Here is a 27,096-nt window from a genome sequence, read left to right on the forward strand (position 1 = left end):
ATGAGCCTTTTTTAAACATGTTTTGTTTCAGTATTAATAAGAAGTATTTTAAACAATATTCAAATTAATTCGAGAATTACAACAAAGTAATAGCAAAGCCTTGAGTGAAAACTCTAGAAATTCCACTTGTTGAATAGTCTTACAGTTCACTATAGCAGTTATAATTAAAAAATAAAAGTATTTTACTATAGCAAATTGTTAAAATATTCTACACTAGATTCCCATCAACTATAGACTGACATGTAAATGGAGTAGGGTTGCTAATTTTGGTTGGACATATTCCTGGCAGTTTCATCATATGACATAATCTTTAATTAAAGATTAATCTTGAATTTCTGGAGACTCCAGGGCAATCCTAGATAGTTGGCAATCTACAGTCGACAGATCAGCTCCATTAGTAGAGCTGTGATTAATGCCTCTAAGGTGGTTTTCCACTTCACTGAAATTAGGAGAGGCTCATTTGTAACAAGGTAATCAAGGAAGTCAGTTGTTGGAAAACACAGCTGAGCAAAAACTGTGCTACATGCTTGAACAAAGACAAACTGTTGAAATAAAGTTACATCTCAACTACAGGACCACATATTACTTAATTATGTTGGGAAGCAACTCTGCTGTAACGACTTCCTTCAACATGATCATTGTAGCAAGTTCAAGCCTTGAAATACCCCTCCTAAGAGGTTACATGGGCATTTGGAAATAACCAGATCATATTGCTATAGTAGTTAAATGAAATGTTCTGAGAAACAAAACAGAAAGAGGAACTACTAACGAGGTGTTTCTAAAGTAAATCCTCCCAATTCCCACCCACTGTGGGAACTCAAGGTCTTATGCAATATATTTAAAATAATAAAAATGCACTATTAGTTAAAGTCAGGAAGCAAAGAGAAGACAAAGGTGCTAAATGGGGACAGAGAGGACAGTAATAAATATTATAAGTTCAACAGCAATCATGTTAAAACACACCATTAGAAAAAAAGGTGTACGTTTTAATTTGTTTTTTAAAAAGAGACTGATAGATTACTTCTTCTGAGAGGAAGTTCCATATATTAGAGCTATTCTAGCCAAAGAATAATTGCTGATTAAAATACTACAGTACATCTGGATCTCCAAAAGTAGGTGCTGCGTAAGCACAGAAACCAGTCAGAAAGAAACATAAGGAAGAGGCCTTGCATAAAGCCAGGGCTCATACTACTGTGGGTTTTAAAAACACAGACAATGCAAATATACACACACATATATACAGAGCAGGCATCATTTGAGCATAACTGCTGTAAGCCAGTATACTACTCCTTTAGACACATAATAAGGAACTCTTGACTACAAGCTCTCATGGGAGTGAATGAAAATAAGGAAGTATTTTAAGCAGGAGGACACACACATTGCTGTTGCAAACGTGAGCTGAACTAGTAAACGTACTTGGTGTTGCCCGGATCTGGCCCATGGCCACTCATTCCAGCTGCTGGCTTTGCGTTGGAGCCGAGTTGGGGAGATCGGGGGAGAAGGGACCATGCAGGCAGGTGGTACAGGAGTCAAGGCAGGAGGTAGGCTCTGGCCAGGTGGTGGAGGGTGTAGGAATCAGGGAAGAGAGTTGCAGAATGAGGAGGGGCTCAGGAATGCGGTTTAGGGGTGAGGGACTCAGTGCAGAGATTTGGGGGGGCACCTAGAGTGAGGGATCGGGGGTAGCTCTGGGCAGGAAGCTGAGGCTGTGGGGGTGCAGAAGTCAGGGTTGGGGGTGAAGACGGGCTCAGGCACGGGGTTGGGGCGTGCAGGAATTAGGGTTTAGGGTGAGGAGGGGCTGAGGGCAGAAGGTTGGTGTGGGGAAGAGCTGAAGTGAGGGTTCATTGGTGAGGAGTGGCTCAGGGCAGAGGTTGTGGGGAGGCTGAAGTGAGGGTTTGGGCTGGAGAAAGGACTCAGCGCAGGGGGCTGAGAAGTGTGGGGGGCTCTCCATGGCCACCTGTGGTGGCGGGGATAGTACTGTTGGCGTGGCAGTGGATCCTTGAGGGCACCCACAATGGAAATGGTGGTGCTGGTGGGGATTCCCTGAGGCATTCAGGGCCACATTGCTGTACCTGGGGGAGGCTCCCCAGGGCTGCCATAGGGCACATAGCCAGCCAGCTGTTGGGGTGCCCCCATGCAGCCCTGTGGGCTTGTATGCCTGCAGATGCTGCAGGGCTTCTCCCTGGCCTCAGCCACATGTGTTGCCATCGGCCAGAAGAAGGTTCCCTGCTAACAGACATGGGCAGAGAGGAGCCCCCAGCCTCTGCAGCTCTGCTTCAGCCTAAGGAAGCTCCCGCATCCCAGTAAGTGGGGATGGGAAGGGCAGAGGAGAGCGAGGGAATCCTCCGTAGGAGCCACATGGGGGTGGGAAGGAATCCCAATACTAGCCACTGAGGTGCCACATAGGGGGAGGGGGAAGCTTCTGGTTCCCTTAGCAGCTGCACAGGGGAAGAATGGGGAAGCCCCAGACCCCAGCAGAAGCTGGGAGGGACCCTCAGTTGCATAGGGCCCCACAGTTTGAAAGGACTGCCCTGTGCTGTGAGGTCTGGGGGCCAGAACAGGGAGAGGGAGGCCTGGCTAGCACCAGTACAGGAACCTTAACTATGGATGGTGACCAGACTGGTCATATGCGGAGCCCTGTCCCCATCTCTTGGCTCGTGATGTTGCTCTCAATGGTCACTTAGCTGTCCACTATGCTCACTATCCCCAGTGGTCACTGTGAATATAACACCCCTCCTCTCTGCTCACTTCCTTTCCATTGTTTTGGTAAACAGTCCTATTTCCATTTTCCTGGCACAATCAAACCCTGGCCTTGCTTAAGATAGTATAAGAGGAATCTATATGCCAAATTTGGTGGTCAGAGCTCTTACCATTTAGTAGGAGTTCTTGAACAAACAGACTCACAGGCAGACATTTCAGATCAGATCAGAGAGAGAGAGAGAGAGAGAGAGAGAGAGAGAGAACAAACCTTAAAAGACAGATGGATTTCATGGAAAGAGCTTGAATAAATAACAGTAAACTATTTAACCCAACTTACTTATTTAGAGGGAGATATCAATTAAAAACCATTAATCCAAAAGATTCAGGGTGTTCTTGCACTTTCCTTTGAAGCATCTAGTGCTGGGCACTGCTGGTGACAGAGTGCTTGACAGAATCTCCCTTGAAGGGAAACTCAAACTGCTTTAGAGAGTCAATAGTCAATTTAGCTTACGTAATATTTTTACAGATTTACACTAAATCTATGTCGGGCACTCAATTCTGAATGTGTGTCTACACATGTCATCTGCATGAATTTAATTACACTGGTTCATAAAACACTGTGATTAAATCAGTGCACAAATGGTGCATACAGTAACCATAGGTGTAATATCATATTCTTGAATACCTGACTGAATTGGATAGCAAATAGTTTTCTGAAACAGGATTGATGAAACTTGGTCAGCAAATGATTCCACTGAACAACATTTCTCCACTACTCAATCAGATAAAGCAGTCAAAAGAAAGCACCAGCATGGCAATCTCTTGGCACATAGACAACTCATACATGTTTATCCCCTTAATCTATTATTGTAGTAGTTTTATCTTCCTTCCTCTCTCTGATTAAATAGCAGCCTTAGTAGTTAAAAAGAAAGTGAAAATAGGCAAAACACATTCACAACCTATTAAAAATAAGTTAGTGAAATATCTCCAGGCTTCTCTTCAGTCAGGAATGTAGCACTTGTTACTTGTTACAGGACATTATGAAATTTATGGCAGCTGTAGGCTGACCACTCACCCCAAATTGTACAGGACGGTCCCAAAATGCAGTTCAGGTCCTTGGCTGATCTGAATGACTCCAGGACAGGTTTTGTCCCAGATTCTCTGCAGTACCACTCTCTCTCTTATTGTGTGTGTCTGTGTTTTGAGATGGGCCTTAGCCACCCTCTTTGCCACAGGGCCTTGCCTTGCCTCTTCCTCTCTCCCTGAAGCCCTGCCCCCGGTCCAGCTGGAAGTCAGAGCTGGGCTCTGGTAAGAACTTCTCAGGTAGCCTGAGTCACTGTTGGGAGCCTCATATCCTCCACCAGCCCTAGGTGGCATGCCACAAGAGCTGGGGACATAGGCCACTCTAGGGCATCCCAGCCCAATACAGAGTCCAGAACACCCCACAGTGGCTCAGGCTTCCTAAATGGCTCTTAACACAGCCCAGCTTCAGCTTCTGACATGACCAAGGCCTCAGATGGAAGAGAAGCGGGTTTGTGGCCTTAGAAGAAGAAGAAAACTATGTTTGGGGTGCCTCCATGTGTCCTATTTTTGTCTTTTTGAAAAGTTGGTCACCATAGGCCATGGAAAACTCTAAGGCTATGGTAGTACATAAGCACAGTGGTCCTTAATTATACTGACGCCCCAAAAGAGCAGGAATATAAGGTATGTTAAATAAACAGCAGTAATTGGCAAAGCAGCCTAGGGAAGGAGAAGAGCAATTCCTATTTCTCATGCATTCCAGGCAAGAGTTAGCCACTTAATTACAAAAATTTAGAGCTAGTCATCCAACACTAATCATATCCATAACCTTGCTGCCTGTCTTGGTCATCTCTCAAACTTGAGGATGCCTGTTTGGTGTAGGTTGGAAGACAAAGATAAGCCATAAGGCTGAGTGTTAGGCCTCACTTTGCTCAGCAAATTAACAGGGACAACTACAGACCACAAAAGATTGGAGTACAGCAACAAGTCAGAATTTTCCATCTCTGTTGGTTTACCGAATATGCACAACTGCATCCTCTTTTAAGTAAATGAGCATAGAGAGACAGCAGGCTTCATTATTTTATTCTTAACTAGCCATACTAAGCTGTAACTCAAGGTAAGGGACGTGATCAGTGTCTCTCTGATCTGATGATAGTGTGTAATGTCATAAAGGAGAGTGCCATTGACAGATTCTGATCTGCCTCTCAGACATCATCATCAGTCAGATCAAACAATTAAAGACATGATTGTCTGAAATCGAAGTACAGAGAACAAATGTAGCAAGTCTGTTTTAATTAGAATAATATAAACTATGTTTTTATGCTCCATTTATTTTGCCATATGAATAACAAGATGATATTTTTTTTAATTATCAGATCTCAGCTACAACTGGCTATTTGCCTTCTACACTGTTTGGAATTCTAAATCACCTGCAATCTACAGAGCTTTAATAATTACCACCGAACCTGACAACTGCTTAACTACTGCAACTTCAATCTCACCTGCCTCCACTCTACCAAAAATATCCATGCTAACAATTAGTCCTACATATCTCAAGAGAGTTATTCATTTATTCAACATAACACTAAAGTCATGCATCATCCTAGTCATACAGCTTCTTAGCCATCATCTTTTGAAAAGTACTCAGCCCATTTTGTATCTACAACAGAGTAATAAAGTTTGTTCTTTTACTGTAGTCAGATGACTGCATCCTGTGATAATTAAAATAAATCATATTGAGCTGATTTACTGATTTAAGGGAAAACACAGCTGAGAAGAATGACAATTTCTATCTCATCCTCTTTCAGTTTCCAATGTTAATGTGATACAACAGTTACAGTGACTAATTGTTCATGAAATGTAATGCATCATGCAAATTTATACTGATTATGGTATTTCTGTTCAAAGGTCTTTACCCTTATCACAGATTTGCAAGTCTGATTTGTTTGAAATGCTCTAGAATCAGTATACACTCAGCACCCAAGAAATGCAGCTATCTTTATGGGAAGCAGTGTGGTTTAGGGAAATAAACATGGAGTTAGGATTCAAGATCTTCTGGTATCTCATTGTACCACTACCACTGACTTATTCTGTGATCTCACAGAAGTTGGTAACATCTCAGTTAGGATATGTCTACACAGCAGCATTATTTTGGAATTACTGACATTATTCCAAAATAATATAGTGTGCATCTACACTACAAGCCTTTATTTCAAAATAATGGTGAGCTGGAAAACTTCGCACTCTGACTCCTATAACCCCCATTTTACAAGGAATAAGGGAAGTCAAAGGAAGATTGTTCTTCCTTCAACTTCCTGCTGAATTAAGCAATTTCAAATTCAGCTATGCAATTGATGTAGCTGAAGTTACGTAGCTTAATTTGACTTTAGTCCTGCTGTATAGGTGTACCCTTACTGAGTTTTTTCTTTCTTTAGGAATTTTCTCAGAATTAGTTAATATTTATATTGCGCCTGAAAATATAAAGTGCAACTTACTATCATCTATCTGAAATCAACTGCAGAGTATTGGAAATGTTATTGCTCTCATATGACAATTTACTAATAAACCCTATTCTATACGGTAACTCAAAACTTATGGTATATTTTTGTAATGACTAAGTTTTCAGAGACAGTGTATTAAACTATCTTCTTCTAATCTCAAAGCATCTTCATCGCCATTCATTCTTGTCAAAGCCCAGTCCTCCATTAATCCCAGCCTGGTCACATCCATTCAAACCATGTTGTGCCATCTAGTGGATCGTTTGGTCTCTAGTTCTGTAACTATAGTTGCATTTGCATTATTTTGTTTGGCATCTGATGTAGGGACGTAAGCAAGCTTATCAGGTAGTCCAATTAGTTATCCGGTAGTCAAGTAGACTTGACTAGTAGCTTCCCCCGCTTTGCTGCCTCTATTAGAGAGAGACAGCAAGGGGTGAGGGGATCAGGTGCTGGGGAAGAGCTGGCTTAAAAGCTGGTTCCCCCCAGTAGTGTCTGGGGGGACCGGGGAGGCAGAGGCACAGCTAGGGAGACTAGGAGCAAACTGGGAATCAGCTGTCCCGGCTCGCTCCCTGTCTCCCTCCCCTCCTTCCCCCCACTGCAGCTCTGCTTTTTAAATGTATTAAGAGCCTGAAGACTCTTAATACAGGCAGTCCCCGACTTACGCGGATCCGACTTATGTCGGATCCACACTTACGAACGGGGCTTTCTCGCCCCGGAGCTCACAGGCAGTGGTCAGCCACCTTGACCTCCGGGGAGAGAAAAGCTGCTCCCGGTGCCTCTGGTCTGCTAGGGACCGTCTCCAGCAGACCAGGGGCATCGGGAGCAAAGCAGCAGCCCTGGAGGGTTTGCTTGTGGTGCCCCTGGTCTGCTGGAGATGGTCCCGCGCCAGAGCAAAGCCTCAGAGGCGAGGCACCCCGCCGCTGCGGCTTTGTTCCCCGTGTCCCTGATCTGCTGGGGGGGGGGCGCGCGCAGCTAGTTTGCCCCCCCCCCCCAGCAGACCAGGCTTTTGTTGTGGACCCTGGGGCAGAGCAGCTGGGGCGCTGCCGGTTGGTCCCGCAGCGCCGCTCTGGGCACTACTGGACCAACCCGGCAGCACCCCAGTCCTCTGCCCCAGGCGTCCTGATTCAGCCGCTGCTGGTCAGTTTCAGCAGCGGCTGAATCAGGACGCCTGGGGCAGAGCAGCTGGGGTGCTGCTGGGTTGGTCCAGTAGCGCCAAGGAGCCGCGCTACTGGAGCAACCCAGCAGCACCCCAGCTGCTCTGCCCCAGGCGTCCCCAAGTCAGCCGTTGCTGAAACTGACCAGCGCTGACTACAGGAAGCCCGAGGCACAGTTGCTCTGCCCCGGGCTTCCTGGAATCAGCGGCTGATCAGTTTCAGCAGCAGCTGACTTGGGGTTCTTAAGTTGAATCTGTATGTAAGTCAGAACTGGCGGTCAGTTTCAGCAGCGGCTGAATCTGGACGCCAGTTCTGACTTACATACAGATTCAACTTAAGAACAAACCTACAGTACCTATCTTGTACGTAACCCGGGGACTGCCTGTACATTTAAAAAGTAGAGGCATAGCATCGGGCGCAAGCCTGGCAGCTACTCAAACTTTCCTAAGTTCTTCATTTGTCTAAAAATGATTCTTTGTACCTGCCATCTCCTGATGAACTCTCATCCCTACTGCCTCCAACCTTCTGATGTCTGTTTCCTTAATGTAACTACGTCTAGACCACTGAGTAATACCATTAGTATGTTGATACAAGTTCACTCGGGTACCAAATATGTTTTTATCAGTCCACAATCTCATCCAATTCTGTACATTATTTGCAGCTAAAGCACATCTCCTTTTATTTTCATTCTTGATGGAACCATTGGCACTGATCAAGATTCCTACACATACTAGCAAGATAACAGAGCAGCTGACAGACAAACTTTATAAAAATTAAAGGAGGGTAATGTAATTAATGAAAATCAACATAGGTTTATGGAAAATAGATCCTGTCAACTAAATTAATATCGTTTTGACAAGATCAATAATCTTGGTTGAAAAAGGTAAATAGATTGAGCTGACTGGATATCTATACTGCAACTATACACCTGTGGCTGGCCCGTACTAACTAACTTGGGCTCCAGGGTTCGGGCTATGACAGGGTCAATTCACTACTGTGTCGACTTCAAGGGCTCTGGCTGGAGCCTGAGCTCTAGGACCCCATGAGATGGGAGAGTCCCAGAGCTTAGATACCAGTCTAAGCCTGGAAATCTATACAGCAATGAAATAGTCCCCCAACCCAAGCCATAAGCCTGAGTCAGCCGTGGATTTTTCTTTGCTGTGTAAACACATCCTTTGAGTCTAACAAACAGAAGGTTATGGGGTGACTTTATAGTCTTAAGTATCTAAATATTTAATAACTGGCTCTTCAGCCTAACAGAAAAAAGTACATCAAAATTCAATGGTTAGAAGTTGAAGCAAAACAAAATCGGACTGCAAATTTTTAACAGTGAAAGTAATTAACAAACGGAACAATTTACCAGAATTGTGGAGGGTTATTCATCACTGACAATTTTTAAATCAAGCTTAGAATTTTTTCTAAAACATATACTCTAGGAATTATTTTGGGGAAGTTCTAATTCCTGTATTACACAGGGGGTACATATTAGAGCATGGGTTCCCAAACTGTGGGCCGTGCCCCCTTAGGGGGTACGTAAAGAAATTCTAGGGGGGACGCGAGGCAACCCAGCCCCACACACCCCCATCAATCCCGCCCCAAGTTTTGCTGCTATTTTTTTTGGGAAGGGGGGGGCATGAGGGTTTCTCAAAAATCAAAAAGGGGGTGTGATGCCGAAAAGTTTGGGAACCACTGTACTAGATGATCAATTCATAATGGTTCTTTCAGGTCTTGTTCTTTTTTCTTTATTATAAACTTTTAGTTATAGACACTAACTAATTGGCTGTCAGCATGGTATTTTTGGATAACATCTAAATCTATACCTACCTGGTAATGTGGCTGGTCGTTTGGGGTCAGAAGAACATTTTGTACATGTGAACAGAGTTTTAAAATAACTTCTCACTGTAGCCAGAGAACTCAAAGGTAATAAAAGGGGGTTGTGTGATTTTTTTTTTACTTCTTGATAGTCAGTGTGGGGATCAGAAGCACAGTTTGTTACTAGTTGGAAAGATTAACTTCAATGTTACCCACCAGTCTTAGAGTATCCGCTGTCCCTTTTGCAGCCTGCCCTGATCTTGGAATTTCCAGAAAGAACTACACCAGGCACCCCGAGTAACACCAACTCCAAGACCAGTGGGCCAAATTATTACCTTGATCAATCCGTCCATCAGCCCTTACCAAGAGAGCAATTATTACAACAGTCATTTCAATAGTCTGAGTTACCTTGTCACCTTTCTGCTAATACTATCAAAAGAAAACCCAATTAGTAGAGTTTTTAAAAAAATGCAGAAACATGCCCACTGAGCACCACCAATGTAGATGACATACCATCCAGTGGTGATGCAGTGGCTACGTTTCAGTTACTACAAACTATTTAGCACGCTACCTGAAGTTTGACCCATGTACTCTCACTTTGTATATTTTCAGAGATCTATTTAAAACAGATTCCAAAGTGTCCTGAACCGAAACTTCAGGTACAGTACAAATTGACGAGGAAGCACTTTCTCTAGACAATTTGTGATTCATTTTTTAAATACAGAAAATTTGTTCTATACAGCTTCCCTATATAAAATGTCCAGGCTCCGTTTTTCAATTGGATTCTTTAAAGCATGATAAAATGGACCAGATAAGGGGCACTGTAGAAGCATAGTGCTGACCAAATGCAGTCCAGTGAAAGTTTTAGGTCCTGCATAATCCCTGCGCCTACTACAGATTTTCAAAAGACTACCACATAAGATTGGGATTTCTCCCTCTTGTACATACTGATTTGAGGGAAGATTCTATGACTAACAAATTCTAAGCAAGGAGGTTATATAGGCTGTCATGAGCCAATCCTATTTTCTCCCATTTATAATTGACATTTTAAACACACTAACAACACTGATGCTGTCCGAGATAAAACACATTAAAGACTCAAAATTCTGTCCTCCAATACAGAGCAGGCATTAGGGATGTAAAATCTCATTTAATCAGTTAACTGGTTAAATCTTAAGTTTAGCCACTGGTTAGCCACTTAAACAGGATCCCACAGGTGGGAAGGGGCTGGTGGCGGTCCAACCTGACTGGGCTGGAGCAGCCCCCTGCCCATGCTGGAACACACACCCATTCTGCCACACTGCAGACTGCTCAGACCAGGTTGGCCTGCTGCGGGTAGGGACAAGTCTGATGCACCATCCTGCGGACCGCTCTGACCAGAGCACCTCCCACCTGCGGCACTGTGGGCTTGCCCGGGCTGGAGCAGCCCCCTACCTGAATTGGCCAGGCCGCTGGTTATCCAGTTACTGGTAAGCATCACCAGATAAGGGTGATGCTCACCAGTTAACCATTTAACCAATGACATCCCTAGAGGGTATTGTACTGGATCTTGGAAAATAAGCTATTACATGTGCAAACTATCGGACCTTCTAAAAAGCAGAATCCTATGAATCAGAAAGCAGGACTACACTCTAAATTAATTTTAAGCAAGGTGATGTTTAATTTTTTTCTGTTTTTCCCTTGGACTTTTTTCATTATATTTTATTATATAAACCACTACACTGCTACAAATTTAATTATAAAGGTTGGCTAATACGAGAAGGATCATTTTATGAACAGAAAAAAAAATCCAAAAACTGAATTATAAGCCACTGGATGGCCTCACATACTCAGAAATGCTTGGGGCTCTCATTACTAGAATATCGGACTGCGTAGGAAAATTTGAACTTTAAAGTCACATGATGAAACCACTGGTTTCCTAAACATGCTACGTATATAGTTTCAATTACTTAAAACCAAGGTTCTATTTCCCCGGCAGAACTGAAGGTTTTTGCAGTCTGCGACTATCTGGGATTTTGAGTTTGAAATACGGCAACCAAAGAAGCGACTTCGTTTACACAGAAAGCAGAATATGTACTAAAAAGGTGTTACTTCTTCCTAATAGTAATTATATTTCATCTCAGTATTCACTGTGAAAGACTCAGACAGTTGCATCTGTGGAACATTGCAGAGGTAAGTGTTTTTCCTTGTTTTAAATATGCAATATTTTAATCATCACTAAAGGATCAATGTATAATGTTTAAATTAAATCATTTTTCCTATCATCTGGACCCTACAAAGTGCAATAAAATGTGAGCCATCTGGGAAATACTTTCATAAAACTAATGCTTAATTGTGAAACTGAATTTGAGACAAACAGATTTAGAGACTAAGCATCCAGACCATGTTCTCAATAGTAGGAATTAACATGCACTTTTAGATACATAACAGAAAATCTATATCAGTGGTCACCAACCAGTAGATCGGGATCAACTGATAGATCCTGGAGCCTCTCACAGGTGATCCTGGCTGGGAGGCTGTCTTTAGTTGCCACTCCTCCCACTGCTGTGCTGTTCCTGCCCTCCGTTTTGGAGCTGCCCCCCGGGAACCTCTTGCTTGCTGTGCAGGCATAAGAAGTGTAGGAGGGGAGCACTGAAGTCAGGGTGCCCACCTCCCCCTTTTCATGTCCCCAAACTCCACAGAGTGAGCAGAGTGGGGCATAGGTGCAGGCCAGGCAAGATTATCTGGGTTTGAGGTAGATCCAGGAAGTGCCAGGAATGGGGCTGTTTTCCATAATATGTAAAGGGAGGGACAGAGAGAGAGGGGACGTGAAAGATAGGGGCACAGGAGAGGAGGAACACAATATGGAGATTGGCCAGTGAGGGTAGTGAGCCCGCAGTGGGGAGCTATACTGGAGAGAGACCACTGGGCCCAGACGCACCACCAGAAGAATGGCCAACAGGGCTGGGGCTCTGCCATCTGGCATGCCACCAGATCAGGTAAGAAGCCCGCCTATCCCAAACCCTTCACCCCTTGGCCTTTGGCCACAGTGCTGGAGGTGGGGAGAGAGAAGGCCCCCGGAGGCCAGGGAGGTGCTAGGGGAAGAGAGAAGACCTCTGGCAACTAGGGGAGAGAGAAAGCTCCACCGGATGGGTCTCCCCTCTCACCCTGAGCTCCTCCTCAACCCCCAACGCTCACTCTCACCCCCCTCCAACACACCTTCAGCCTCCTGCCAGGCCCCCTCTGCCTCCCCAAGGCTCTGCCCTAACTCCTGCACCCTCCATACCACCAGCCTTCTGCCTGAAGGACCCACGTAACATTGGGTAATTCTTCTAGTATTATATAAAACAAACAGAAAACATGTCAACCTTACTGATTAAAGTCTAAGTTAAGAGTTAGCGCTGCTTCATTTACATTCCAGAAAATTAAATATGTAAAGTTTTGGTTGGACAGAAACTGACAAACTTTCTAAAATGGAAGGGTCTGGTTCGTTAAACATTCAAAATTCCACAATTTCAAGCCTGAAATATTTGTATTAAAGGTTTAATTATTCATATAACCCAAAGACTTGTAAGATGAGAAGAATTTCAGTAGGATATTTTAGTATTTTATCATCTTATTGTACATTTTAGTGTTTCATCATCTTACTATACAGCAGCTGTTGCCTCATATATAAATTCTGTCCCCACTTTTTAACATCGCAGAATCTAAAAGTAGTAGGAAAGCTAATCAGGGTATACTGTATTTAGAAAACCTAAACTGCATTGCTTTCAGGAGTTAAAACTGCACATGCCCCATCATGGACTGAGGGTTGGTAGCCACAGAAATCTTACGCACAAAAGATTTCTGGTTGGATGAAAGGAAATTTTGATGGTGGTTGGAAAAAGAATGCAGGACGACTCTCCTCCTAAATTTTTTATACCAAAATAGACTTGTTTCTAAGGAAATCATTCCCAAATTTAGAGGTGCCCCTTTGAAGGTTTTAAATAAGTGCCAGTTTCCATTAAGCCAAGGATCCAAGACTTGGGTGCTTAAGTAACCAAACACGGGAAAAATTGGTTTTAGAGTCCAGGCTCTCTTTTTCTCTGTTTTCTTTTCACTTCTTGCAGTCCTGCATTGCCTCGTGGGCATTACATTGAATTGCTCTGCTCCATCTGTCGGCAGTGAAAGATAATTTATTAGCTGTGTGCCTGTGCTTCAGAGAACAGGAGTCTGACACGTACACCTTCACTGCCAGCACACAAAGCATAACAGATCAAACTAGAGTAACATAGTGCCAAGAAAAAAAAAGCAGAATGGAAAGGGAGAGACAATATGAATCAGAGGAACAGTGGACTGAAGAGCCACATGAGAGTGGTGTTGAACTATAAATAAATACAGGAGAACAAAGGCAAGGAAGGAAATAATCTAAGGAGATGTAGGAAAGAAATAGACAAGTCAGTATCAAGAAGTGAATACAAACAGAATATTGAGGATGCTTTTGTGGCTAAAGCAGAGGACTTAAATTACAATGAGATATGGAATTGTGGCAGAGCCTGGAATTAGTCTCCATGTCATGTCTGATACTTCGCTAGATGCAAAATGGGGATAGTGTTACCCATGAAATTTACAGGAGAGTTGTGAAGAATTCAAAAATGTCTATCAAGTGCTTAGAATCTAGATTGGTAAATTCTACATTAAACCAATAAATAAAGAAAATATAACAATCAGGCACAGCATAAACTATACAACTATATGAGAGTACACTGCATGCTACTGAAGTAATGTAAGGATTAGCAGCAAACCTTTGGAACACCAGAATTTATCAGAGTGGGTGAAAGACTGTAAAGTCCTTCATTTTTTCCATAAAGCTAGCATGCTAAAAAGATCATGGCCACAATGGCACAAGTGCCAGCTTCAGCTAGCCAGAGGAGTACTTACCTATGGGATCAGGTGGCATTGGACTTGGGTGTCTAACCCACGCAGCTCCCCATTACACTACAGCCATACTTACGCTGATAATATATCCCATTTTTCTGGGACTGTCCTGGAAAGCTCCACCGGACATTTCACTACTTGACAGGGACACCAGGTTGTGGGAAGAAGTGCCAAGCTGTGCCATTGCTTCTCACATGGTGCAGCAGCCTCCTCCCTCTCCCGCCCTGCAGGGCTCATAGGGAAGCTGGGCTGGCTTCCAGTGGCATGCAGCCCTTTCCTCTCCCTCTTTCCTCCCTCTCCCAGTTGGACTGCCTCTGCCAAGCAGGGTCTTAGTCTGGCGGCACCGCCTCCTCCTCCAGGCTGCCTTGAAGGCTTAGCGAGAACTGCACAGATCCCAGCTGCGGTGCTGTGGGGCCAGCCACACACGGGCTTAGCAAGTGCCGGGACTGGAGCAGAGGCTGCCCGTGGTCCTATTTTTAGTACTGCGGTTGGGGTCCCCACAGGCGGCCCCAGCTCTATCTGGAATCAAGCGGCAGCTACACAAAGTGCAGTCCAGCTGGGGCAGCCTCACCCACTATAGAAAGGATGTGGATGCATTGGAAAGGGTCCAGCGGAGGGCAACCAAAATGATTAGGGGGCTGGAGCACATGACCTATGAGGAGAGACTGAGGGATTTAGGCTTATTTAGTCTGCAGAAGAGTGAGGGGGGATTTGATAGCAGCCTTCAACTTCCTGAAGGGAGGTTCCAAAGACAATGGAGAGAGGCTGTTCACAGTAGTGACGGATGGAAGAACAAGGAGCAATGGCCTCAAGTTACAGTGGGAGAGGTCTAGGTTGGATATTAGGAAAAACTATTTCACTAGGAGGGTGGTGAAGTACTGGAATGGGTTACCTAGGGAGGTGGTGGAATCTCTATCCCTAGAGGTTTTTAAGTCTTGGCTTGACAAAGCTCTGGCTGGGTTGATTTAGTTGGGATTGGTCCTGTCTTGGGTAGAGGGCTGGACTTGATGGCCTCCTGAGGTCTCTTCCATGATTCTATGACTCCAGCTGGAGCCGGGCAGCCTGCCGGGACCGGGACCTCAGTACTAAAAATAGCACCACGGGCGGCCTCTGCTCCAGTCCCAGCATGCGGTCCTGCCCCAGGAGCAGCTGGGGCCGGGATCGCGGTAACAAAAATAGTGAGGCAGCCAGGCTCCATCCCCACAAACTGCATTCCATGTGGAAGGCAGAAGGTGAGGGAAGGGGCAGAGGGAGAATTAGGGGGAAGTGGAAGTGAGGAGAGGAAGGGGCTTGTGCTGAGGAGAGAGAAGGGAGGGCAGGAGAAGAAAGGGGCAGGCACCAAGGGGCAGGGTGGAGGAGAGACAAATGCCAGGAGGCCAAGAGGAGACAATGAGGAAAAGGGCAGGAGGGGGGATGGGAGAGATGGTGTCAGTGGGGGTGGGAGAAGGGACGGGACAGGGTGATGCTGGGAGAGGGGCTGGACAATGGGGACAAGAGGAAGTAAGAGGAGAAGGGAGGAGTGGGTGCCAGAAGAGGAGGGGTTGAAAGGAGGGATGGGCATGAGGAAGGCAGAGGATGGAGCAAGTCATGTGTGAGGGCACAAAGAGGCATGAGGAGAACTGGGGCAAAGGGTGGTGAGGGGTGGGCACCAGGGAGGAAGAGGGCAAGGGCAGTGAGGGAAGGGAGAGGGACCAAGAAAGTGCAGGGGTAAGAGAAGGTGCCAGGGGATTGTGGGGGTCAAGTAGAAGGGAAGACATGGGGGGCACAGGACAGGCACCAAAGGACACAGGAGAGAGGTAGGGCAGGTGGTCAGAGGGAGGTGTTAGGAGAGGGGATGGGGACGGGAAGCTACAGATGATCAGAGTGGGGCTAGAGGAGTGGACACGGGAAAGAGAAGAACTGGTTCAGGGGAGAGGGGCAGGTCCCCAAAGGGCTAAGGGAGTGAGAAGGGCAGGAGCCAGGTCAGCAGAGGAGGGTGAGAGGTGGGGGGCAGCAGCAGGCACCAGGGGAGCAGAAAGGGTGAGGGGAGGGGAGGAGACATGGCAGTAGAGGGAAAAGGGAGAGGTTTATAAGATATTTATTAATAACTTGGATGCCACAGTGGCACATCTGAACAAGCCACATGAACTCAATACTGGTGCAAAACTCACTCTGTTCATGGGAGGAAAGTCTTAGAGTGAACACTTTCCCCAGCCTCTCCCCACAAGTTAATGCAATGCAAATTGGGTTAATGCAACTGCAGGATAGTTGTGTGGGGGGTCCTGTGAGGGCCAAACTCATCCCTATTGGTAGGACGGTGGGAGGAGTTTTTAGAGGGGTCACATGACACCCTTTACTTCTGGTCATGTGTCCATCTTAACCCTGGGAGTACTACCTCCAGGAGTGGGACTTCTTGTGGCAGGGGGCGTGGCTAATGGGGGTTGGAGTGTGGCTAATGTGTCCCTAATTTTGGTTCAGAAAATATGGTCTCCATAGCCATACTGCTATTTTCAGCATGCTGACAAACAGAGCTAACACACTACTGTCTATCCACACTGAGAAGCTCTCTATCAACAGTTGGATAAGCATACTAGTGTTTTGAATAAAATTACAACCTGCTTGAATCTGGATTCTCTGGAGTAGCAGAGGGTGTGAAGTAACTGCCTGTAAACATTGTGCTGTCTCCCACAGCCACACACACATTTATGTTAAATTCAATAACCACCACATCAGTAGCAAATATAAACGTTTATAAAAATGTGCAAGGATTTTCATCTTATTTTAGCAGCGCTTGTGTGAAACTCCTCAAACCCAGCTGATATTATTCAGGAATATAATCTTGTCAACATGGATTCATAACAATTTAAGAGTTCCATTCTGGGTCAGAAAATGAATCCTGTCTTCCAACAGTGGCGAGAGACAGGTGATTCAGAAGGAATAAACAGAACAGAGCAATTATTGAGTGACCCATTCCCTGTCATCCCTGCTTCTGGCAATCACAGGTTTAGGAATACCCATGAGGTTGCATTCCTGATTATCTGTGACAGACCGGGCCAGGTCTGGGCACCGCTGAGGACATCAGCTCAGAGCGAGTTGCTCAAAACCAGGGCTACTTACAGTCCTCCACTGGAGACCTTTCCCAAATAGGCCACAAACCAGTCACACGGAGCACTTCAGCTGCCAATCTGGCCAGCAGGAAGCCTCATGAGCAAAACCCCTCAGGCACCCCAGCTCTCCCTGTGCCACAATCAGCCCATGAAAATGTTAAACAGTACAGGTCCCACAGATTTTGCAATAGCCACCGTCAGAGAAAGAAACATGGCTCTAAAGTTTTAGTTTATGTGCTCTCCAACTTTATGAGAGAGTGTGGGATACTGAATCCTTTGTATTAAACCCACAGTTACAAAGAGCTCTTTTCCACCATAGCCAGAACTCACACTTGAAGGGATATCAAATGAGAACACTTATTATTGTATGTTTTTTAAAACTCCTAGCAGAAAAGAAGCTCCCAGAAGCAATTTACAAGAAGAACTGACACCTAAAGTACTCATTTTAATCTTGCTAATGTTCCAGTTTAAAAATATTCAAGGATACACCACAAGCCTTTAACTTTCCAAAAATACCATCTTGTGTTTGCATTTTTATTCTCCTGGGATAGACTACACCTTCATGAATTCAAGGCGGCACTGTGGGCTTACTGATTAAGGAAAACTGTAAACAGCTTGTTTTGGTAAGATCTCATGAACGTGAGGAGTTTCCTGAGAAATTTTTTTAGTACAGTGCATTGCTAGGATGAAGACAGAAAACAATTAGGCCTTATCAACACAGTGAAGTTTTACCAGTTACACTAATATATTTATACAGGTATAATTATAGCAATGTAACAAAACTGTCTGTCCTGCCTCCCAAATCTGGATTACTCTTAACTCTAGTGTGAATGCCTTGCTACAGTTCAGCTTAAACCCCTTATAAAATGACAAACTAAACTGAAAAGAGACACTTGCACACAGGAATAGAAGCACTCACATAGGAATAGTGATAGAAATGTAGCCATGTTAGTCTGGTGTAGCTGAAACAAAATACAGGACTATGTAGCACTTTAAAGACTAACAAGATGGTTTATTAGATTTGAAAGATGATGTCTGTCTGTATCTGTGCAAGTTTCTTCATAAACCATCTTGTTAGTCTTTAAAGTGCTACATAGTCCTGTATTTTGTTTCACATGGGAAGTGATACTAGCTTAAATGCACATCAGTTCAAATTCACCTCATTCCCCAAAGTTACAAAGGGGAAGGAAGAGAGAATGGGAAGAAGGACAAAAATCTGTAGACCAGACCTCAGCTGTAGTATTAATTTGTTTCCTTCATCTCTCTTTATAAGTGTTGGAAAATGAGGCCTAAACAGGTTGATATCTTTTTTAAAAACATCACTGTGTGCAAAAGCAGCAGGGTAAGTCTACTTACTCAGTACTGAAGAGCATGCAATTTGTTAAGTCAGTAAGTTACAATTTCTCCAGGTTACTTCTCTATGTCTAATGTTCCTTGTCTCAGTCTCCTTGGCCATATACTTTGGATGTTCTAAAGGAGTGTTAAATGCATGCATGATTTCCTTGGTTATATTCAAAAGATGGGGCTACGATCAGTATCAAAGCCAGATCTGACCAACTTCAAACATATATCATCAGCATTATCACCTAGTCTGATAGTCGGATGTAGGCCAATATTATTCACAGTGAAATCTAAAGCTACCTTTCTGTTTCATGAGCAATGGTCATATTACTGAACAATAAAAGTAGCCTGTTAAAAAAGCTATACTAGGATTCCATGTAAGGGAACTGGGCATGGTTACTTGAGAGGTTACTTGGCCAGCATTCTGAAAGAAGTTCAGAAAGCAGAAATGGAAACATTTTCAGAGCCAGAACTAATTACAAATGCTCAATGCTCTCAAAAAGCTGACTGGTTCAGATGAAAATACCATGGGAGGCTAAAAAAGGTCCCTAACCACAGAAAGAACTCAGCCTTCCAATGACATTGTGTTGGATAATTCCTTAAATAAGTGACCACCCTGTGACACATTTCCCTTATGGCGCCACCTGGAACTGGTATATTGCTGAGCTCTCTGACCTGAGTCTGGGCTCTCTCTCACACTGCGGTGCTATGACAAACTGCAGGCACACTCCTGGTTTTACATTTCCACCAGCATTCACACAGATAGGGACATACCCAGCTTTACAGGCAGGCTCTCTGACCTGCCACTGCCTGTGAACCAACAAGAGAGTAGCTCTAGCCAAAATAAACCCCCAGCTTTCCTGCCCTGATCCAAATCCCAATCAGTATAAATTTATTATCCGGTTCACTCACCTTCAATGTGGAGAGGAATGTGCAATAGCCCCTCTGAGCTAAGATTCCTACACACTTCACTCCAAACTCATTGGTTTAGATTCAAACATAAAAACGGTATTAACTACAAAAGATAGATTTTAAGTGACAGCAAATAAATCAAAGCAAATTACCTAGTAAATAAACAACCCCTCCTTCCCCAAGTCCGCCGCTCGTTAGTTTCAGCTGCGGCAGCGGCTGACTTGGGGAAGCGGCGCGGAGCAGAGCAACTGGGGTGCTGCCAGGCGCCAAGCAGGGGGGTGAGGGGCGGTGCTGCAGGACCAACCCGGCAGCACCCCAGCTGCTCAGCTCCACACCGCTTCCCCAAGTCAGCTGCTCGTCAGTTTCAGTAGCGGCAGCAGCAGACTTGGGGAAGCAGCGTGGAGCAGCTCCAATTGTCCGGCTGGCCTGAGCACTACCGGGTTCCAGTTGGTGCCAGACTATCGGGAGTGCCGGACCACTGGATGCCGGACAATTGGAGTTTTACTGTACTACCTTGCTGAACCTAATGTCTTATGAGATACAAGCCTGTAGGTTACTTGCATTATTGCTGCATCTAATGCAAAGCAGAATAAAATGTAGCAGTGAATATAATGATTCTGGAATACAGTAGCAGTAAATATTACAAAAGCAAACTAGGCTTAACACAATAGATAACAGAAAAATGGGAACTGCCACACAATTAATTAGCTTGTGCGCCTTAAAGGGCTGGCAAAATTTTGACCGTAAAAATATTTTAAGACATATAAACAATAGTAGGATACTAGCCAATATCACCATATGTTATGCTTCCAAATAAGCCTCCTGTATAGTTAACCTGGTAGGTTACCAATGACGATGATGACTGATCCTGTCAATACCTTCCTTCTGGCCACACTAGAGTGTGTCCACCTCAAACATATGTATTTGTCAAGGTACTGATACCCCACTTCAGAGCAACAGACCACTGGTGGAATTTTCGTTTGAGTGTTATACTCCCAAAGGAGGTACATTGCTGGGTTTACTGTAGATGCTGTCTTCAAGGTGATTGCAGGTAAAGAGGCTATGAAGAGGACACACAAGGTTTTGCTGTACTAATCTTAATAAAAGTCTTAATTAAGTGCAGTATTACAGACCCCACACCTGAATTATTTTAGTGGCACTTTATAAAAATTGAACAAGTGGCTTTTCCTGTTTCCTGTTGTAAAATAGTAATTACCAATACAATATAGGTGTTACTAATTCTTGGTTAAATGAAAGACCTTCTTCAATCCTAAACTTACAGGATGGTGCAATATGTACATACTGCATACAGAATTGTCTTACACCATACTATCTCCACTGCTATATCTGATATAGATGTCTCCATGATGAAGTTATTGATTTGAAGATAAATCCCTTTTCAGGTTACTAAAGGTGCCATGGTTACATTCACTAGCTTGTAACAGAGGGTTGCACTTTCACTTGGTATGCCCCTTAACAATATGTTCTTTTAAGATACATTTTGGTTTTGTACATATACAGATATGACACCAATGGCTTAGGCAATAAACACAATGCTGTGCATATCCAGTCTTCTCCAAATTTTGAGAATGAGATTATATCGCCCCAAAAATATACTAATGCACAAAAGAGTGTTCTTGCACAAAAGGGTTTCCTCCTACCATTGGCTTCAGATGACAATTATCACAGAGTTAGAGTTCACCATGTGGAGATTTACACCAGAGTCTGTTTTCTGCATTGTCTTCACATGGTACAAACACTGGAGTTTGGGAATGAGCATTTAATTGGCCAGGTGTATTCCCAAACCAAATATTAGGACATAACAGCTGCTGTCAAGAGCAAGTCCAGGAAACATAAGGGTTGACAACATTAACCGCACCGGATTTATCTGAAAAGAGGTCTAATAAATTAATTAGCAGCTGAATATCTTTAAACCCTAAATTAGAACATAAGTGAGTGGATAACTATTAACTTATCTGAATCTGTTTCAGATTCAAATTAAAACTGGTTAGTTGAGAAAATGAAAATAAACTATCCAGTGTAAGAGTGGGGACTCTTCAAACCTACACATTAGAGTGTAGGAATAAAACAAGTTTAGGCTTACCCGTCTCTATGGCTGTGTCCAGACTCCATGCCTCCGTCGACGGAGGCATGTAGATTAGCCAGCTCGGAAGAGGGAAATGAAGCCGCGATTAAAATAATCGCGGCTTCATTTAAATTTAAATGGCTGCCCCGATCTGCCGATCAGCTGTTTGTCGGCAGATCGGGAGAGTCTGGACGCGATGCCCCGACAAAGAAGCCTTTCTTCATCGACACAGGTAAGCCTCGTGAAACCAGGTTTACCTGTGTCGATGAAGAAAGGCTTCTTTGTCGGGGCATCGCGTCCAGACTCTCCCGATCTGCCGACAAACAGCTGATCGGCAGATCGGGGCAGCCATTTAAATTTAAATGAAGCCGCGATCATTTTAATCGCGGCTTCATTTCCCTCTTCCGAGCTGGCTAATCTACATGCCTCCGTCGACGGAGGCATGGAGTCTGGACACAGCCTATCTGTTTATAGGCCCAGAGGATGGTACTCCGTTGCTGAAAGATCCTCATTCTCTGGGCACCTTTTGAAGGTGCCATCATGTGCCAAAAGAACGATCCAAATACTGACTGACCAATTTAGGAAGCTATTAAATCTGACAATAGTGCCCCCCTACTAAAGAACATTTCTGTCTGGATGAGAACTGTTAGTGTCCCTTAAGTAGCAGCAGTTTCTCTGCTGTTGATCTTTAGTGCATAGAATGGGGTGGACAATAATTTTTGATGGGGGGGCACTCCAAGATTTTGGTAAGTGATCGCTGACCACACTCTTCCATTATATTAATGGAGTTGGGCTGAGGGTCTGGGGTGGAGGTTGGGTGCAGAAGGGAGCATAGGGTAAGGGACTGGGTTGTGGGATCTGGGAGGGAGTTTGGGGGGAGGAGAGTATGATATGGGGTAGGAATGCAGAGGTTTGGGTTGTGACCTGGGATTGGGGTGCAGGATCTGGAAAGGGTATAGGTAGCTGCAAGAGAGGATTTTGGATTGGGAGAGGAATATAGGGGGCGGGTGTACAGGGCCTGGGAGAGGTTTGTAACCTGGACAAGTGCAGAAGGGGGTGCAGGGATTTGGGTTGTGACCAGGGACAGCAGATTGGGGTCAAAAGTCTTGGAGGAGGTTGTGAACTGAGGCAGAATCTAGGAGGGGGTGCAGTGTCTGGGAAGGTGCATGGGGGCTGAAGCAGAGGAGCAGAACTTTTGGGTTACATAGGGTAGGGGTGTAGCAGGGGGACAAAGGATTGGGGGAAGGAGGGGCTGGAGTGCAAGAGGCAGGGTCTAGCTGGGAGACCTTACCTGGTCAGCAGCTCCCAGCCAGCAGCCCAGCAAGTTCCTTAGCCAGAGTCTCTGCCTTTCACACCTCTGTATGTGCTCAGAGCAGATGTAGTGACCATGTTTGCTGCTGTGAACTGAATATTGTGAACACTGGGGACGAGCACATCACATGCTGCCTGTCTTTCAAACATGCTGGCAGTATTTTATTTTCTCCTTTCCCTTCTCCTATCCCTCCCTCCTCCACAGAGTGTGTGCTGTGGCTGGCAGGTGGAAGCTGAGAGCTTCTAATCAGGGTTTGAAATCTAAAAGCCTCTGCTCATTGGTGGAGCCTTAATCGGGGGAGGGGCTATCAGGCAGTCCAAGGCTTTATAAAGGAGCGAGTCAGAGACCAGGGAGCTTGTGAACAGGGGCTGTTAACAGGGAGTCTGGAGAGGGAGTTTGGAAAGGGGTGAGAGACACTCTCCATTCTTTAAAATCTTTTCACTACACTCCTGCCCTTCAAGGATGCATTTAATAAACACTGAGGAATCTCTCAGAAGGAAACCAGATATGGATGGTGATAGCTCTGCTGTTCTTACCTGCACAGCATGTGCCATGTTTGTCTTCCTCCTAGAAGACAGAAGGGATTTAATCTTTAGTAAGTGCAAGCTGGTCACCATTTTGGAAGAAAAAATTAGAGGACTCGAGGGCCAAGTATCGACCCTACGTTCCATCAGAGAGGATGAAGACTTCCTCGATAAAAGACAGCATTTAATCCTGCAGGCACAGCAGGCTGAAGAGCCCGTCAGGGCAGTACAGGATAAGGAAGAGAACTGGCAGCATGTAACCTCTAGAAGGAGAAGGCGGCCAACTCAGGTATCCCCCATCCCTGTAGAGGTAAGTAAGCGCTATCAGGCTCTCTCCACAGGCACTGCGGTGGAGAATGCTTTGGCAGGGACCTCTCTGGGAAGAAATCAGAAGGGAACACCATCTACCAGGAGGCATGGGATGCATAGTCCTAGGGATGGGGGTTCCACAAAAGAAGATGGGTGGTGGTGGTCAGGGACTCCCTCCTAAGAGGGACTGAGTCATCCATCTGCTGTCCAGACCTACAATCTCGAGAAGTGTGCTGCTTACCGGGAGCTTGCATTCAGGATGTAACCGAGAGTCTTCCCAAAGTGATTAAACCTTCGGATCGCTACCCCTTCCTGCTTCTCCATGTAGGAACTAACAATACTGCCAAGAATGACCTTGAGCGGATCACAGCAGATTATGTAGCACTGGGAAGAAGGATCAAGAAATGTGAAGCACAAGTGGTGTTCTCGTTCATCTTTCCGGTTGAAGGAAAAGGTCCGGGTAGGATTAGTCAAATTGAGGAAGTAAATGCATGGTTACACAAGTGGTGTCGGAAAGAGGGCTTTGGTTTCTTCGACCATGGGACTCTGTTTCAGGCACAAGGATTGTTAGGAAGAGATAGGATCCACCTAACCAAGAGAGGAAAGAGGATCTTTGCAGGCAGGCTTGCAAACCTAGTGAGGTGGGCTTTAAACTGGGTTCGCTGGGAGACAGTGACCAAAGCCCTGAGGTAAGTGAGGAAGTCGGACACCAGGAAGAATCACTAGGAGGAACAAGCAACAAAGGAGGACCCCTGATTCGGATCGAGAAGGTAGGGCAATCAACTGGTTATCTAAGGGGTTTGTACACAAATACGAGAAGTGTGGGAAACAAACAGGAAGAATTAGAAGCTCTGGCCCAGTCAAAGAAATATGATTTGATTGGAATAACGGAGACTTTGTGGGATGACTCGCATGACTGGAGCACTGTCATGGAAGGGTATAAACTGTTCAGGAAGAACAGGCAGGGAAGAAAAGGAGGAGTTGCATTGTATTTAAGACAGCAGTATGATTGCTCAGAGCTCCAGTATTTAGAGGGAGAAAAGACTGCTGAGAGTCTATGGGTTAAATTCAGAGGTGGAAGCAACAGGGGAGATGTTGTGGTTGGGGTCTGCTACAGACCACCGGATCAGGTGGATGAGGTAGATGAGGCTTTCTTCGGACAACTGAGATAAGCTTCCAGATCGCAGGCCCTGGTTCTCATGGGCGACTTTAATCACCCTGACATCTGTTGGGAGACCAATACAGCAGTACACAGACAATCCAGGACGTTTTTGGAGAACGTTGGGAATAACTTCTTGGTACAAGTACTGAAGGAACTGGCCAGGGGCCATGTGCAGCTTGATCTGCTACTCACAAACAAGGAGGAACTAGTAGGGGAAGTAGAGGTGGGTGACAACCTGGGAAGCAGTGATCATGAGATGGTAAATTTCGGAATCCTGACCAAAGGAAGAATGGAGAGTAGCAAAATACACACCCTGATCTTCAGAAGAGCAGACTTAGACTCCCTCAGAAAACTGATGGGCAGGATTCCCTGGGATGCTTACATGAAGGGGAAAGGAGTCCAGGAGAGCTGGCAGTATTTTAAAGAAACCTTATTGAAGGCACAGGAAGAAACCATCCCGATGCACAGCAAGAAAAGCAAATATGTTAGGCAACCAGATTGGCTTACCGGGGACATCCTTGGTGAGCTTAAACACAAAAAGGAAACTTACAAGAAGTGGAAACTTGGACAAATCACGAGGGAGGAGTATAAATATATTGCTCAAGAATGCAGGGGAGTTATCAGGAAAGTGAAAGCACAATTGGAATTCCAGCTAGCAAGGGATATGAAGGATAACAAGAAAGGTTTCTACAGGCATGTTAGCAATAAGAGGGTGATCAGAGAGGGTGTGGGGCCCTTATTGGGTAAGGGAGGTAACCTAGTGACAGATGATGTGGGAAAAGCTGAAGTACTCAATGCTTTCTTTGCCTCTGTCTTCATGGACAAGGTCAGCTCCCAGACAAATGCACTAGGCAACGCATCATGGGAAGGAGGTGGACAGTCCTTGGTGAGGAAAGAACAAGTTAGGAACTATTTAGAAAAGCTAAATGTACACAAATCCATGGGTCTGGATTTAATGCATCCGAGGGTACTGAGGGAGTTGGCAAGTGTCATTGCAGAGCCTTTGGCTATTATCTTTGAAACTTGTGGAGATCAGGAGAGATCCCGGATGATTGGAAAAAGGCAAATGTAGTGCCCATTTTTTAAAAAGGGAAGAAGGACAATCCAGGGAACTATAGACCAGACAGCCTTACCTCAGTCCCTGGAAAAATCATGGAGGGGGATCCTCAAGGAATCCATTTTGAAGCACTTGGAAGAGGGGAAAGTGATCAGGAATAGTCAACATGGATTCACGAAGGGCATGTCTTGACTGACCAATCTGATTAGCTTCTATGAGGGGGAAACTGGCTCTGTAGATATGGGAAAGTCAGTGGATGTGATATATCTTGACTTTAGCAAAGCTTTTGACATGGTCTCCCAAACTATTCTTGCCAGCAAGTTAAGAGAATATGGATTAGATAAATGGACTGTAAGATGGATAGAAAGCTGGCTAGACTGTTGGGCCCAACAGGTAGTGATCAACAGCTCGATGTCAGGTTGGCAGTCAGTTTCTAGCGGAATGCCCCAAGGATCTGTTCTTTGACCGGTTTTGTTCAACATCTTTATTAATGACCTGGATGAGGGGATGGATTGAATCCTCCGCAAGTTCACAGATGACACTAAGCTAGGGGGAGAGGTAGATACGCTGGAGGGCAGGGATAGGGTCCAGAGTGACCTAGACTGATTAGAGGATTGGGCCAAAAGAAATCTGGTGGGGTTCAACAAGGACAAGTGTAGACTCCTGCACTTGGGATGGAAGAATCCCAAGCATTGTTACAGGCTGGGGACTGAATGGGTAAGTAACATTTCTGCAGAAAAGGACCTGGGGGTTACAGTGGATGAGAAGCTGGATATGAGTCAACAGTGTGCCCTTGTAGCTAAGAAGGCTAATGGCATCTTGGGATGCATTAGGAGGAGCATTGCCAGCAGATCCAGAGAAGTGATTATTCCCCTGAAGGGAGGTTCCAAAGAGGATGGAGAAAGGCTGTTCTCAGTAGTGACAGATGGCAGAACAAGGAGCAATGGTTTCAAGTTACAGTGGGAGAGGTCTAGGTTGGATATTAGGAAAAACTATTTCACTAGGAGGGTGGTGAAGCACTTGAATGGGTTACCTAGGAAGGTGGTGGAATCTCCATCCCTAGAGGTTTTTAAGTCTTGGCTTGACAAAGCCCTGGCTGGGATGATTTAGTTGGGATTGGTCCTGCCTTGGACAGGAGGCTGGACTTGATGACCTCCTGAGGTCTCTTCCAGCTCTATGATTGGCCAGAAAGCAGCCAATGGAAGCTCCTAGGGGGTGGAGGCAGTGTAA

At 45.0% G+C, this 27,096-nt stretch overlaps 3 protein-coding genes across 7 annotated transcripts in view; 2 read left to right on the plus strand and 1 right to left on the minus strand.

Annotated features, from left to right (window-relative positions):
* Positions 1 to 6,892, plus strand: part of GPR146 (G protein-coupled receptor 146) — a 90,424-nt gene extending 83,532 nt beyond the window's left edge. Inside the window, exon 4 of the transcript XR_001369228.4 lies at positions 5,094 to 6,892. The gene's annotated coding sequence lies outside the window, so the exon portion shown is untranslated. The remainder of the gene's footprint in view (positions 1 to 5,093) is intronic.
* The window catches only part of CHLSN (cholesin), a 239,341-nt gene that overhangs the window by 132,978 nt on the left and 79,267 nt on the right, over positions 1 to 27,096 (minus strand). The window lies entirely within an intron of this gene.
* Positions 10,910 to 27,096, plus strand: part of LOC102456427 (uncharacterized) — a 48,419-nt gene continuing 32,232 nt past the window's right edge. Inside the window, exon 1 of one of the 2 annotated variants that reach the window (XM_025178694.3) lies at positions 10,910 to 11,353. The gene's annotated coding sequence lies outside the window, so the exon portion shown is untranslated. The remainder of the gene's footprint in view (positions 11,354 to 27,096) is intronic. The other variant, XM_075899559.2, reaches the window with a different exon arrangement.

This window comes from Pelodiscus sinensis, chromosome 15 (genome assembly GCF_052426305.1).
Source record: "Pelodiscus sinensis isolate ZL-2025 chromosome 15, ASM5242630v1, whole genome shotgun sequence".
NCBI classification, from domain to species: Eukaryota; Metazoa; Chordata; order Testudines; family Trionychidae; genus Pelodiscus; species Pelodiscus sinensis.